Consider the following 16,054-nt stretch of genomic DNA (forward strand, 5'->3'; position numbering starts at 1 on the left):
TGATGTTGATTTATCATCCCCAGTGTAGCTGAACTGCTCGCCTGAGTTATTGACACACCTGTGGCAGAAAAGGATGTGTGTTTCCTAACTGAAATGACAGGGGTTGTGTTGTTTCTTTCTGTCTTTCATTTTGGGCTCATATGTAAACAGTTTCAAATTTTCTCTTCTGCATTGGGGCCACAACATCTGGAAAACAAAGTCAGAATAAAATATATATTTTTTTTTATTAGTAAAATTCTATTATAAACACAGAGATATTCAACCATTAGTATTGAGAAATACATCATGTCATCAAACAGTACTCCAGAGAGCTAAAACACCATTGCATTGTGGTATCTTTGTGACAATAGCTAATGCTGCAACAGCGTGACCTAATGATTCTGTAATAGACTTATTCAGCTTAATGATACACATGCCACATAATTTAGGTTCTGCTCCTTTTGCACCACAGTTGTTAAAATGCAGTGAGATAGTCATCCCACTTCATGTCCTTATGGGAAACAGGAAGATGCCATCTTTCCCCTCACTCCTCCTAGCAAAGATATTTGATTTCTCTCTGTTCTGTGATGTTACAACTGCAACTGTGGTGAACATCCATTCCTGCAAAGTTAGTATTCAAAAAAATGTAGAGTGGGGGGGGAAATGTCAGTGACTCCCTTACAGCAGGTTGAACCTGTGTTCACTTCCTGCCTGAGTAGGAAGTGTGCTAACTCAGTTTGTTAACTTTTTCCAGCTGCTGTTCTGTGTCAGTCCTCTACAGCCATCTGTCTTGAGGTAAGAAAAGAACCTCACTAATTGTGAAAACACTAAATGTAGTTTAAAAGTCAGAAGACTATAAAATCAAAAAGAAATTTTTGCTCAGAAAACAAATAGACAGATGAGAGTTGTGATAAGAGAACATGTAGCTGGTGGCTGATAAAATCAGACAAACAAATTGTCAGCAATTTGAAGGGTTGCATTATTTATCCATTGCAACAATTACCAAGAAGCATGTGAATCATACCACTACATTTGAGAAACAATTTTGCCTTTATTTTTCCTCTCCTTCCATACCCCGCCCCCCACCATTTATTAGATAAGAAAAGACCTTATGGGAATGCTTTTCAGCATAATGAGAAATATCTGTATGTGGTTCACTCTATCTGCTTGCATGGCAAACAGCCTTTTCTCTTTTAGGAATTGCTTAAGCCACTCCGGAGGCTGTTTTCTGTACAGAAGAGGAAGCAGGGTCATTAGAAGAATTACAGTTAGAAATGTGCATTAGTACATGTACAGTCATCACCATGAGACTCTCGTGCTAGAGCAAATTTACACTGTTTTTCACATTAATCTGTAATCTTAGGGGGAACATGGACTTCCATTATTTCCTTTAGATAAAGATAAACTTGCAAACATTTTGATGAAAGATAAATTTTTGGAACACAAATCCTTGCCTTCAGACAAGGAAAGATTTAAGGACAGATAAATAGACTGGCATATTTATTTTATTCTGGTTACACAGTTCAAGTGATTTGTTTCTAATGTAAAACTATTTTTTACTTTCGAAGTGCCTTTCACTCAAATATCTTAGAATAAATTTAGGTTCATACCTTCTTGGTCTTGTGAGATAAGTGCATTTTTATCATGCAATTTTGTAAATGGGTAAATCAAGGCAAAATCAATGAGAAAATCTAGAATTCCTTTCGAAACATGAAAATCTGAAAAAGAGCTCCAGGTGATTTTGCTATATATTTGAAATATGTGAAAAAACCCTAAAAACAAAAACCCAGGTCTTTGAAGCTGTTCTTCATTTAAAGTGAATTCTTTCTTGCCTCCATGCCAGTTTCCATCACTAATTTAAATAGGTGTTGGACGTACTTAAAGCCTTCAGCAATACGCAGAGAAAATAAAGAAAACTAAAAAAACCCCATGTAATACACGAAGCCTACTGTTGATGTATTTGTTAATTTAGCTAATTAATTGAGTGACAGAAGCTCCTGCCAAAGGTGAATGCCAGGCTATATCTGCAAAAGTGTATGTATGCAAATCTTTCTATCTCAAACATGCTTTTTTCTATGTATATTAGTAATAAAGTTCTACTCTGTGTATGAGTCTTTGACGTAACATCACAAAATATTACCACTAGAATTAAAAGCACCTAATGTGCTTCAGAAGAAAAACAACCCCTACTTTTAAATTAAATGTTTTTAAAAGTCGTATGACTTACTAGTGATGTGACTTAATTTGGTGTTTTGTTCTGACAGAGGCACTTTGCTGAAGTCAGGCTTTTGACCATACTCTATACTGATTGACCAGGCTTTTGAGGAGGGTGAAACTAAGTGTGTAAACAGCTTGTATGAGTACACAGAGTTAATTTCTTTGCAGGATGGTTTGATATTAGAGTAGTCATCAAGAAGGAGTTGAAAGAGTGCATGAAATATGCATCTGGTCATATGCACATGAAAATCTGGCTCAATGAGCCCATAGCCTAACAATCTGTTGGCAAAATCCTGGCTGACTGTCACAAGGCCAAGATTTCCCCTTGCATTTCAGGCCACAATAAAATTGGTTTGTGAGCGAAAGTGAATTTCTGCTGAAAAGCAGCATGCTACAGGCAGTACTGGGTTTAATGTGAAAGTCTGGCTGCAGCAGGTCTTCATAGACAAGCAATGATGTTGTGACTGATTTAGTGAGTGGTTACAAAGTGTGAAGGATCAATAAGAAGCGCTATTAATTTCCATCCTCCATCCTCACCTCAGACCCCAATTCTGTGATTATATTTAATTCAGAAATCATATTCACAGGTAAAGCAGACAGGAGGGAAAATAATTTTTTTTTTCTCTGTGGACCACTAGACTTGTTTTCTAAGCTGGAATTCCTAAGCTTAGCAAAACTCAGAAAGCACTCTTTGCAGTACGTTGGAAAAGTAGCTTAATTTGGAGGACAATGACCTTGCCATACATATGTGGAAAGTCCCATTATCTGCCTTGTTGTGGTTTTGTGTTCACATAAATATTCAAGTGTTGCCTTAACACCAAATTTTTCTTTTTCAACTCAGACCAACAGCTGGAAGATACTTCAGCAGACTAGCTGCATAGTTGCGAATTCCTAAAGTAAGGACATTTTCTTTATCTATAATTCTTTCTTATAACTAACAGACCTTTTTTTAAAATAATTAATGCTCTGAATGATTTAGGTTGAGGAATTGCAATGGAACTGATAACACACACGTTCAAAACACAATTAGATTTCCATTAGTGAGATTTTAGTATAAGCCCCAAACTTTGTAATAGACATTGAAATGTAGTTTTCACTACTATTCTCCTTGGATGTGGATTGATTTAGTTTTTTAAGCTGCTACTGGTATATTATAACCACATTCCCCAAGCTGCTCCTGTCCTTATAAAGTCCGCAGGTGTTTAACTGAAAACAGCATTTCCTCAGAGGTGTCCAAGGTATCTGTCCTGGTCTCAGCTGATATAGCTTTCAGCTTTCAGAAGCTACAATGCTGTGGTTTGGATTCAGTGTGAAAATTGTGTTGACAACATGCTGCTGGTTTGGCTGCTGCTGAGCTCTGTTACCCTGAGTTAAGGTCTGTTCAGTGGCTTATGCTCTGCCAGTGAGAGTTGCACAAGAATCTGGGTGGCGGGAGAGGGACCTGAACTGGCCGAAGGGATGTTCCACAGCAAAGAAAGTCATGCCCAGTATGTAAATGGGGGAGTTGACCAGAAACAGCTTATCACCACCCAGGAGAGACCTTGGCATTGGTCATCAGGTCAGCAGCTGTGTCCACCAGTTATCTTTCCTGGTTTTTATTCCTCTCCCTCCCCAGTTAATTACAATTATTATTAGCAGTAACAGTAGTAGTACTACATAAGGTTGCCTTGTGCATGGGTGGCACTATACAAATATGTAGGATGAATGGTGTGTTGAAAACCTTCTGGTTATTCAAAATGCCCCACCAAACAGGGTAGTGACAACTGAACTAATGCTGAAATAGAAAAAATTGATCATTATGCCAGGGTTTAAATATTGAATGTTGTTATGGGAATAATGATATATAAAAGGTAAGAAGAGGTAAAAAGTAAAAACAGTAGCTGTCCAACAATTGTTAATTTTACCTGTGAAGGTTATATAATTTTTACAGGAAAATAATGTATTCTTGACTTTTTCAGTATGGAAAATACTGTATTGGGTTTGTGTGGTAATGTTTCCATAGGGAGGGTTGTAGGCGTGGCTTATGTGAGGAGCTGCAAGAAGCTTCTCCTATGTCCAGTGCTGCCAAAGCCAGTAGGCTCCAAGGCTCAGCCTGTCTGAGCCTATCCTTTGGGATAAAATAGTTAAGAAGGAAGAAAATTTACTGTGCAGAAAAATATTGCAGCCAGAGGAGTGCAATCACTAAGGCAAAGTAAAGAAGGAGCAGGAGGAGGAATTTCAGGCAGTGGAGCAGAAATTCCACTGCAGCCTGATGAAGGCCAGGGTGAAGCAGGCTATCCCCCTTTTTGAGATCTGACTAGTGAGGGAGGCCTCTGCACAAAGTAAGGTGTGACTGAAACCATATGCCAAAGTCAATTATACAGATTTTATTTAACAACGAATGTAAGAGAGAGAAACAGAAAGAGATGGGGGAGGCTGCAGAAGAGGGGAAGGAGGGGAAGGGGGCAGGAGGGAGAGATAATGCAAAAAGACATCCCCACCTGTGGATCCAGTGATGTCCCAGTGGTTATTCATTCCTGGTTTCTCCACAGTGGGGGTCCCCAGGTCATTCAAAACTTTCCACTACTTACACGTTTTTTAGAGGTTTCATGAAACAGAAAAGGACCAAATGTATGAGTTCTGACTAAGGAGCATGTTGCAGAATTGTTGTTTCTGTTTAGTGTGGAATACTCAGGCATAGGACAAGTTGTGTAAGGGGTCACTTCCTCAGAGTTTCCTTCCCTGTTCCTCAACAGAGACTCAGTTCTTGTTTAAAGGATACAGCAGAGAACACTATCCTCACAGAGTTTGAGGCGACAGTTTTGAGTGTGTTCAAGATTTATCTTTGTTACTATGAAGGGTTCTTAGTTACACTTAAGACGACTTCCAGTATCCTACCCTGTTTCCTTCTGATTTGCAATTACTTTGGAATATATGCGTGCATTTTATAAATGATGATCACATGTCAGAGATCCTGATCAAGAGAAAGAAGTAAATGTTTTGTTTGTTTGTTTGTTGATGCAGCATGAAATAGTTATTTTCCTTCTGTTGTCTTTAGCATTTCATTGCTTCATCTGATGTGTTTTATGCTTTCTCCTTCATTGAAATAGAGGTTGAAGCAGGACAATAATCCTAGTCCATCTACTTTTCAATAAAGTTGTGCTGGAATACAATACTTTATGTATTCTGAAGATGAAATAATATTAGTCAGTTGAAATTATGGTATTTTTCCTAAGATTTGAGCAAGTACACTGTGGGCAACTGTTGTGTTACAATTACTATAGCGGTACTTTTTTTCCTGGAGCAATGAAACTTAACTCAGACTTATACAGAGTGCCCAGTGTAAATTTAGATTTATCCCTGTGAATGTGCCAACCTCGTGAATGCACAGATGCAATTTCAGTTCTGTGGTTCACTTTATCTTCTGTCATTCAGTGACAGGAATTAATCAGCTGCTGCTTTTTCTGGCTTGGTCAAGGATAGTAATTCCTAGGATAATTCCTCTGTGAGGGTTTGGTAATAATTCACCAGAGATTGTGAGGTTAGGGACAGGAGAACTAAAGAGCAGTGTGGATACCCTCTTTATTCGCTGTGTTGATTTTGTACTTTGGTAGATTTATGACTGCCCCTAAATGAAATATCTTAATCTACCAAAGCCATTCAGATCTTCTATAATGGACAGATCTAAACAACTCAAAATGGCTTAATTAAGGGCTATAGCTAGGTTTACAAATAATCAAAAAGCATCCTGCCTTCGGAAATTCCTGTTTGTCCACTCTTAGTATTGTTTTAATATTAACTGTGGTGATCCAACCAACAGTATCTTTAAAGTGTCTGGTCTTTTGCAGAGCAAACTAAGGTGCAGATAAAAGTGAAGACTTTTTATATCTCTATAATTTAAATGTCTTGATAGCTCTATAAAGGAAACAGAGTTCTGAACAATAACAGAGGTATGAACTTGTATTTCTTGGTCTCTCATTACGCTCCGCATTTTGTTTGTTTGTTTAAAAAAAAGAAGTTTGCATTGGATACATGCCATATTCTACCAAGATAGTCAGATAGTTAGCAAACCACAGCATCTGCAAGTCGGTAGATGCCAATCTGTTTGCACCAATTTTATTCTACCCACTGTTTTTATTTTGGCTCATACATTGTTGCTGACATCCAAACTGTTTTTGGTAACTCAAAACAGATACTAAAAAGCATATTTATTTGTGTCCGAATTTACATTGTGCCGTATTTAGAGTTGGCAAGCAACCTGTCTGTCAATTCAAATCTCCATGCTTATATTTTAGAAGCATATCCATTAGATAAAGAAGAATTTATATGCTATTTTCTACATATTATTGTGTAACTCTTGCCTTAGTTACAACTTCATAAATGTGTAAAACATGAAGTATACCAATAGGTTATAATAAATAAAGGGATAAATGTAATTTTAATTATATTTAACATAAAAATAATTGGTCTAGGAAAAAGCAAGGGTTAAAACTAAATTTGTATTATACTAATAAAATACTTCTGGTAATATATGCTTGCTTCAAACTCATATAACCAGTCAGACATTACACCTTAGAAGAAGAAATCAACAATCTAAGTGTGAATAATAAAACAAATCCACAATTTCCCTTAACATAGCTGAATTGATGCCAAAAAACCTTTGCTGACTTTGGAAATATCCTCTACTTATCATCGTATTATGAAAGACCAACATCTAATTTTATGGAAATCTCTCCAACATTATTTATTATTTCTACTTATTTCTCAGAGGGTCATAATTTTCCCTTTTTCAGAAGTCAGGCATTGAAATGTGCCAGAGAGACCTAGTATTTTGTTTGCTTTGAAACTGTGAAATACCTAGTATGCCCACATTTTTGATCTGTCATTTAGTGTTTGTCCTCTCTCTTATGGTTATTTCTGACTTGAAGCTCATAGATTCTTTCTTTTCCAAAGCACTGAATGCCTGCAAACTCTCTAGGTCTATATGGCTTTTGAAAGCCAGACTCTGAATCCATGTAGGCAGTGGCCACAAATTAAAAATTGATTTTACATGACTTTTCTGATCTATCCTTTTTTCATATTTTTCATATAATTCATATAAATGCTTTATCCTTAAAATTTGCATCTCAGGAACTTTCAGAATTGCCATTGTGTCCTTCCCAAAAAAGAAATTTTCACACCCACCTCCTGTGTAGCTGAGCTTATAGTGGCTCAATTCAGGCCCCTTCCCTGGTGCTGTTAAATCAGTTCTAAATCTGTTAAAGTCTGTGTGTTGACAGAGACAAATAATACATTGAAATACTTGTGATGATCTGTACTACACTCAAGCTGATGTCTGATGTGATGTTAGAATAAAGTAATTAAAAGTAGGATTTAAAAGCTGAATCTTCAATAACCAAAGTTTTCTTCTGCTGCTGTAGTAATAGTGAACATAATTTGAAATTGCTAAACAAGTGGTACAATGAGGAGAGGGACACTGGTCTGCCAGGTGTACCCATCTTAAACACGTTACCTGCTCTACCTCTTACATTGTGTTCACGTTTGTAATTGAAGCTTGAGCATTGGTCAGCTGGATACATTATGCACAGAAGAACACATTAGGCCTGCCCTGAAAAGTCTGCCATCCTTTTAAAATCAAAATATAGTGCATCAAACTGTAAGTTGCAGTCGCATGAAAACAATATGCAGAAGATAATAAAATTTTGAACTGACAGGGGATAACAAGGTGACAGACATAAAATTCAAGGCATTGAACTGCCATTTTTTTCCTCAGGTGCTGCAATATGATCCACTGTTCTAAATCTTTTTATACAAATAAGATTTTTTTACAAATAAGGAACAAATAAGCATTTTTACTTTTCAAAAATAGTTTTATCCAAATATATTACTTCAAGCTATGGCCATTGTGCATGCTTTCCCATACAGAAGAAAAATACAGAAGAATCATGTATTTTTTCATATTTTAATACTTCATCTCTGCACATGGACGCCCACCTGCTCACATCAGTAGGCTGAGACTGTAGAAATCACACCTCTGTGACCAGAAAACTCTAAGGGCACTCACTCCTAAGTTCAAAAACCACCAAGAAATGGAAATGTAAATGCTGTCTCGAATGTTCCCAGTTACCGTGGCTGCCTTGTTGTACTCCATCACTTTCACCTCTTCTTACCTCCAGCCGCTCCCTCTGCATCAGAATTTGGCTTTCCCCTGTGTTGGTTGCCTGGTTTACACCAGCTAAGGGTCAAACCCTCAGGCCTTCAGAAATCACCTTTTCAGCATAAAAGTGGTTATTTACCACTGCAAAAAGAACTCCATTCCTTTGGTGGCTGCTGTTTAGCATTTTGGCTTAGCAAATATTAAAATCTTGCTCTCCTGGTCATGTAAGTAGTAAAGTTGTTAAAGTAGTCTGTTCATTTGCTTTTCTACAGCTGCATATTTCTGTGGGTTGGATTAAACAAGTGTAAACAAAAGGACTTCCCTCTTGTTCCAATGTAATTCTTCCTATGTAGGGAAAAAAGACTGTGTGAATGTGATTTAGAAAAAATAGGACAATCTTTCAAAAGTACATAAGGAGTATTTAGCCACATAATTTTATAAATGGGGGAAGTAGTCTCTAAAATGTTACATTTTAGAGCTAAAGGCCAATGCTTTGTTATTTCTTTGTTATTACTTTTGTTATTATTTTTAATGAAAATCAATATCAGCAGGTTTCTGACAACAGGATTAAATATTTAAATGTCAATTTTTTGTCCCCAGGCATATCATATCTGCCTTGGTGATAATTATAATTGTTGAAGAAATAGCTGCTAAATTAATATGATGAAATAAAATGAAACAAAATAACATAAAAAAGGTTTAGTGCAGCAATACTTTTTTGTTTCATAGCTTTTGTGCAGAATACTGTTGTTGACATTTATTGTTTATGCAGAACATGATTTTATTCAGATTTTTAGGAGTAGTGTTTTATCACAATATATAGTTAGAATTTTTCAACAATTTCATTCAATCATTTGCTTCCTCCTATTAAATTTTCCTGGTCTGACAGCTAAGCCTCTCAGCTTAAGTTTTGGACAATTCTTTGACAAACCTGTTGAAAATTACCATGACAGTGCCATGAATATTGACTTGTTCTTTTTCATGACAAAGCAGAGCTGAATCATGATAAGAATTCAGGACTTCTACACCACTCTGGAGTTCTGGGGTATTTTTTTTTTGTTTTGGTTTTGGGTTTTTTTTGTTTGGTTGGGGTTTTTTTGTTTTTGGTGGGTGTTTTTTTTTGGTTTTTGTTTTTTGTTTTGTTTTGTTTTGTTTTTTTTCTTTGCTGCTTTATCAAACTGCACAGCAAAATCTGGAGTTTTTTTTAGCTCAAAGTGCTTGTATGTTGTGGCTACTCTTCTCAGACAAAGTTCTTGGCAAATTTGCTCTTCCACTGACAGTTTTGGGACTTTGATTTTGGCTGTGTGCTCTTCATATATTTGTTGTGTCAGTGCAACAAGGTGAGTGATGAATGTTTGTTTATTATTAAAAAAAGAGAGAGAGAGAGAAAGAAGATTGTGTTCCATTTGAAAGAAAAATCCAAGCATCTGAAATTTCTGTTCCTGTCTTGGGGACACATCCTGAAAAACAATCAATCTAAGCACCTGGGAACTTTTAATTTTTCAAGACTCTCTGGTTCTGCCAGTCTCCCAGGGTATTTGTTGCAGTGATTTTACTCTGTGATTTTCAATAGAATTTTGTTAATTTTTTTGTTATGATCACAAAAAATATTTTTATTTCTGCTTATGTGTAAATGATCTGGAAAAAAGTAATTCTAATTGACTTTTATCCCTGTGAGTGATGGATTTGTAGAGACAGAAAGATTCTGCAAGTTTCATTTACTCTCCACTTCATTATATACACCTGAGCCCAGACTTTGACTGAAGAGAGAACAACACTCTAATACCAAACTACTGCAAGTTAAAACGAATACTTTCTAAATTGTTTTGTAAGTAGAGTTTTCTTCTTTCTGATAGAAACCTCCTGAGTGATGATGATTCTGATGCAGAGCCTGATATTTCTGTCAGAGAAGCATGTGTTGGGAATGAGTATGGACAGAATGTAAGAGAGAAATTTTGTTTTATTATTTAATTTTGTAAAATTCTTACCAGTTTCACATAGAAAATTACCCCTAATGAGGAATTTTCTTATTCTTCTATATCAAAGACCTGGGCTGAGAGGCAGAGTATTCACACTTTTCCCACAACAGCCAGTATCAGTTATTTCAAAACAACATAGAAAAATCATGTTCAGACAGCTATGGAGCAAAGAGATTCACATTTCCAAAGAAATATTTTTTACTTTCTACCTATAACTTGACTTCAGAAAACTGCTATGGGCATGAAAACTTGCCTTTAAAGAACCTGATCTCTGTGCACCTTACACGGCTCCTGGTTACTGTTTGTAAACTTTTATGTATCTTGGTATTCTATAACTAGCACATAGTTGCATAAAATGCAAATAAAGAATATATATTTGAACTTTTCTTTGCAGTTTATTTAATTTCTTGCCAGGAAAAGGCACCTTTGTAAGTGTAGATTACATGACATGTAAATAACTTCTAAGAGTATATTTTATTGAACTTTGTCTCTATGATGCTAATTAAAAGTAGATTGTAAGTGTCTAATTTAAAGTAAGATTATCAGCTATTTATTAAGGCACTTCAATCTTCATATGCCATCTATATGCAATAAGATGTCATTGCATCTGCATTTAATTTCTTGTATTTATCTGATTCTCATTGTGCAGATTAAGCATTTGGTTCAATTTGCATTTGGTTATATAACAAAGAAAGAGAAAAAAAATTGGAACAAAAATACCTGTATCATTTTAGTTTGTGTCGGATGGCAAAAAATTTAAATTAATAACCACATACATTTATGCCTAATTTTCAGATTTCAATTTTTCTCAAATCATATATGTGATTCTGGAAGTAGATTTTCACTGTACTGTTAAAGCATGGGATGCAGTATTCACAAGTCTTTGTCTAGTTTGTCTTGATTAGCTTGAAGGAAAAATATAATTATCAAGAAGTAAAATGTTCTTAGGCTAGATTCCACAATACCAAAAATTTTATATGTGACTGCTGCCAAAACAATGCTTTTAAGTTCTGAAGGTGAAAGTAAGTGCAGAAGCCAAAGATGTAAAGCAACTGATGTTTCTGAAACATCACATAGGACAGAGAGAACAACAAAACTGGCTTTTATTCCCTGGGCTAAAAAGAATGCTGTACTGAGGCCAAGCATGATTTGTGTGTAGGGAAGCTTGGATTACACCTCACTGCCTTATCTGCAGATAAAAAAGTAATCATTTTGGTTGCTAAGGGTAGCAGTCCCATGCCTTCCATACAATCAAAAAGTAAACCATCACAATAAATAAAAGGAAGTTATTTGAAGGGCAGAAAGAAATGTTTCATCCAGTCATACTATTTATGAAAGCTGACAATTTGTAATGGCTGTTGGGTGCAATTACTTCCCTCCTGTTTCTGGGTTGTGACATTGCTGGGAGCCAGAGGTCAGAGAATTTGGGGGAGCTGGGGGATCCTGCCCTATTCATGCTCAGGGGGCTGTTGCAGACAGGTACAAAGCAGCAGACAGAATATAAGGTGCCAGATAATTCCTATTACAGAATAAATGGGATTCTCATGGTTGCATACACAGCTCCTGTGGCACTGCCCATGAGACTCGCTGGGCAGGTGGGGTGGTGAAGATGCACCTGATGCATCTTTACCATTGCTACAGTACCAGAGGGCTGTAGTTTTAATTTCCAGTTTAAGTTACACACCATTGTCATATCACAAGGATTAGAGTTCCGAACAACATGGTTTTCTTGGCTTACTTCAGAATTGTAGAAGGAGTAAGCTTGAAAATCTTTTTATAAGGCAATTACATGCAGACAAAGATTAGATCTCATGGCACAATAAATTTTTGGTATATTATTCAGTATCTTTTTATATTCCACTGTCACTAGATAAAAGCTCTAGATAGTAATGTGACAAATCTATTCAGGGACAACAATGCATATTCCTTATTTGTGTTACTTGTATGCCACACAAACCTGCAGTTAATTTTCCTGCCTATCTTAAAAATGTGGGGAAAAAAATGCTACTTAGATTCAATTGTGCTTTTAGTGCTTAACTGTGAAATCTACATTTTGCATTTGTAAAATGAAAATGTTGAGATAGTCAACCACTTAATTTTTCTGGTAAAAATCTTACAATCTTCTAATTATAAATGTCAATCTTAATATAGAAATGAACTTATTATTAAAAAAGAAAAGAGCAGAGCAAAATAGACTGCAAAAGGGCAGCTGTGCTATTTTCAATATAAAGACTCTTTAACCTCATGTTTGTTTTCGCAATGTCTGCCTAAGAAATAAATCAAGAAAATCATGGGAGTATATTTTCTTGGCACAGCATATGTTGTTAATGGCATTACATAAGTAATAACACCTTTAATTCCTTTTCTCACTAAAATTATATGCATAAAAAAGCTAATTATCATTATTTACAGATTTCAGAGGGAGGTTAAGGCTTGCAGGACTCCATGTTTGTAGAAAATCAAACATCTAGACCAGAACTACTTGGATTCCACTGTAGACATGGAAAAATGTGTACAGTGGAGTGGAAAAATGTCCAAGGACCTTCCAACAGAGATTGAACACTTCTGTCATGAATTAACTTCACAATGAAAAAATTATAATCAATTCTATTAATCAATCCCAAATCCATGAAGCCATTCTGGACACATTTCAGAAGACCTGCAGGGATGTTCATCAAACTAATAATGATGATTTCTTTTAGTCTCAGTTATAAAAACAAATAAATATTCCCATAATAAAATAATTGCTTATACTAAATTAGCATAAAATAACAATTAAGTCTTCAAATGTTTACTCTTGTCTAGTTGAGGAGTCCATTGTATTTGAAAGATAACTTTATTTAATTTCATGCTTAGTGTAGTAATACCTTTACTGGTGCATAGCTCTTGTACAGAATATGGTTGTTCGTGTATCTTGTTTATTTAGAGCATGCCTTAATTCAGATTTTTAGGAGTAATTTTTGGCCACATTACATATTTAGAAATTTTCAACAGTTTTAGACTATTCATTGGATATATATCATGTCCAAAGCCAGTAGGATATAATTCCATGTTTCTTTGTGTCTAGTGAGCTGTGCTTCAATGTATTACATTCAGTTTCCCATTAGGATATAAAACAGTAGATTCAAATTACAGAAACATTTCATAAGAAATTCCAGGTTTTTACAATGGGCCACATAATTCTACTGCATACCCTTTGATCTTGCACTCAAAAAATTGCAGTCTGCCTTTTTCTGAGGTTTTTAACTGCTGTATTTCTAAGCCACTGAAGTCACAGCAGCTAAAAAAAAAATCTTTGAAAGTCTGTTGTCCATTTTGTGTGATAGTGTTGAATGACTCGAGAGGTGGAGGTGCAGGACCTCTGGCTGATCTCAGCCAGTTCAGCAGTGGTATCATGAGACTGAGAACAAAGAAACACAACTAAAAAAGATACAGCTCCATGAAATACATACTGCATCTCCTCATGAAGTCATGGTAAAACTGGAAGTTTTTTTTCAAAAAGTATCTATTCCCACAAATATATGAATGTAAAAAAATTAAACTTGGCAAGTATTGGAAGCGAATAAAAAGATGATCAAAACCTAATGTGCTGTCTCCACATGGGTACCCTGTCTACCGTTCTGTGCTTGGAGTCCATGATTCCTCCTGAATTCATAATGACAATGCAGCAGACAGTGACACAGCCTTGCCATGAACCTTTTCTTACCAGATGTAGGGTGGAAAATGGTGCAGGTGGTGAAAATGAAGGGTATAATTCTGACCATGCAAACACTCAGGGTTAGGTCTTGTAATTGGATCTATATAAGCAACATGTAGCAGTGTTTACGACCATGGTTCATCCTATTAACTTGGCTTGGTTGGGATTACAAAGACAGTGAACTTTTATTTTGTGTTGTTGCAGGGCTGAGCCTTCTGCTCAAAGAGAGTAACACCAGTCCTTGTAATTTACACAAAGAGTGAAATTAAGTCTACGTGTATCAAGGAAGGGAGAAATAGAATTGGAATAAAGTTAATGATTTTTTTTGTTTGTTGTATGTTTGCTTTGGGTTTTAGGTTTGAGGTTATTTTGGTATGTGTATAAACTGCTTTTTGTCATTCCATACTGAAGATTAACCAGGATAAATTACAGAATGGTCTATTAGTTCCAAGTAATCCTTACAATTCTACACACAAGGTTATGAGTCTACATTAACTTCCTTTTTTCATATACCAAAATAAAAATAGCCTGTTAGGAACATATCCTACTTCTGAATGTCAGACAGGCTCATATTTAAAGAACACAGAGGTGACACCTGGGAATGCTGATATTTTTTCACATTGATATGATATGTATTTTTCAAGCTCTAGTCCATCCATTGTCTAAATCCCGGCTGTATCCCCACCCCTCTTTTCCATGTCAGCTTCTTTACATTTGTATCTTGATTATTGTAAATGCATTGCTTACTTTGCTTTGAATGTAGAAAATACATTTTTCAAGATGTTATAAAGAGAGTGCTTCACACATAAAGAAAATGAACGAGTGAGCCAGGTGCATAGGGACATGGTTTCAGGCATCCTACCCCAGCCTATCAGATTTATCTAAGAAGAGTATTTCTTGGTTGTGAGGTGCTTTCACTGACTCCAGTGATCATAACTCTTGACTACAGATCAAATGGCCCAGACTGATAGAGCAGTTCGCACTGCAGCTTCTATACTCTTCTTCCTTGAGATTCTCTTCAGATCTCTTGAGCTTTGTGGCAATTTATGTGGGTTGATTTGAGTATTCTTGTGATCCCTCAGAGGAACAGAATGGCTCGAAGTGTAGCCAGAAAAAGACAGAGATAAGGCTAAGGTAAGAACAGAGCTAGAGTCTTCTAATGAACTGTGCCAGTTGCCTGTGACAAAGGATGCTTGCAGCATCCTGAGAGAGGGTCAAATCTCCTGCTAAGGCTAGGACACATGATCTTCTGGCCTGCAGGGAGTGTGCAGCTGCTGAGGACCTGCACCACGTGAAAGAACTTTGGAAGCAGATCAGCAACTTGCAGAGCATCAGAGAGAATGAGGAAGACATTGAGTGGGTCTCCCCCAGGTCCATGTAATTTCAGGAGTCCAACTCTCCAGTTATAGTGGAAGAGTAAGAAAAATCTCTGACTGTGAAGTCAGAAAGAGAAAATTCCCATACCTGGACCTCATAGGAAAAAAAAAGTAAGGTGAGACAGTCATGGGAAAAGACTTGGCAGTCAGTGGAAGAGAGCTCAAGTCAGTTGCATCAGAGACATATAAATAGAGAGGTGCCCAAGGGGTTGCCTCATGTGGAAAATACATATGCTCTTTCTGGGGAAGCAGCAAGTTTGGGTCCCTGTCTGAAGTGCCTGTTTTAATGCATGCAGTGTAGGAAAAAGGCAGGAGAAATCAGAACTCATCATACAGCTGCAGGCCTATGAACTCATGGGGCCCATGCAGATATTGTGGGATAGCTTGCGCAACTGGGGAACTTCCCTGTATGGATACAGGTACTTTAGGATGCCCAGGCTGGGAGTCTGACGAGGGGGAATTGCTCTGTATGTGAGAGAGCAGCAGGAATGTATGGACCTGCAGCTCAGGCTGTGCAGGGGTGGGCGCAGCGCGCACTGGCTCGGGGCTTCCTGACAGAAGAGCAGCAAAAGAAGCCCAGTCAACAAGCTCAGTCACAGCCGAACCAAAACAAAACCAAAACCACAGAACCAGCAGATCCCTGGTCAGAGAGACCGTCTGTGTGTGTCCA

At 36.8% G+C, this 16,054-nt stretch overlaps 1 long non-coding RNA gene across 1 annotated transcript in view; it reads left to right on the forward strand.

Moving 5' to 3' along the window:
* The first annotated feature begins 710 nt into the window (after positions 1-710).
* LOC135291165 (uncharacterized) overlaps positions 711-16,054 on the forward strand; it is a 64,255-nt gene continuing 48,911 nt past the window's right edge. Inside the window, exons 1-2 of the long non-coding RNA XR_010354034.1 lie at positions 711-774; positions 3,038-3,092. This is a non-coding gene — a long non-coding RNA (uncharacterized LOC135291165). The remainder of the gene's footprint in view (positions 775-3,037; positions 3,093-16,054) is intronic.

Source organism: Passer domesticus, chromosome Z (genome assembly GCF_036417665.1).
Source record: "Passer domesticus isolate bPasDom1 chromosome Z, bPasDom1.hap1, whole genome shotgun sequence".
Lineage (NCBI taxonomy): Eukaryota > Metazoa > Chordata > Aves > Passeriformes > Passeridae > Passer > Passer domesticus.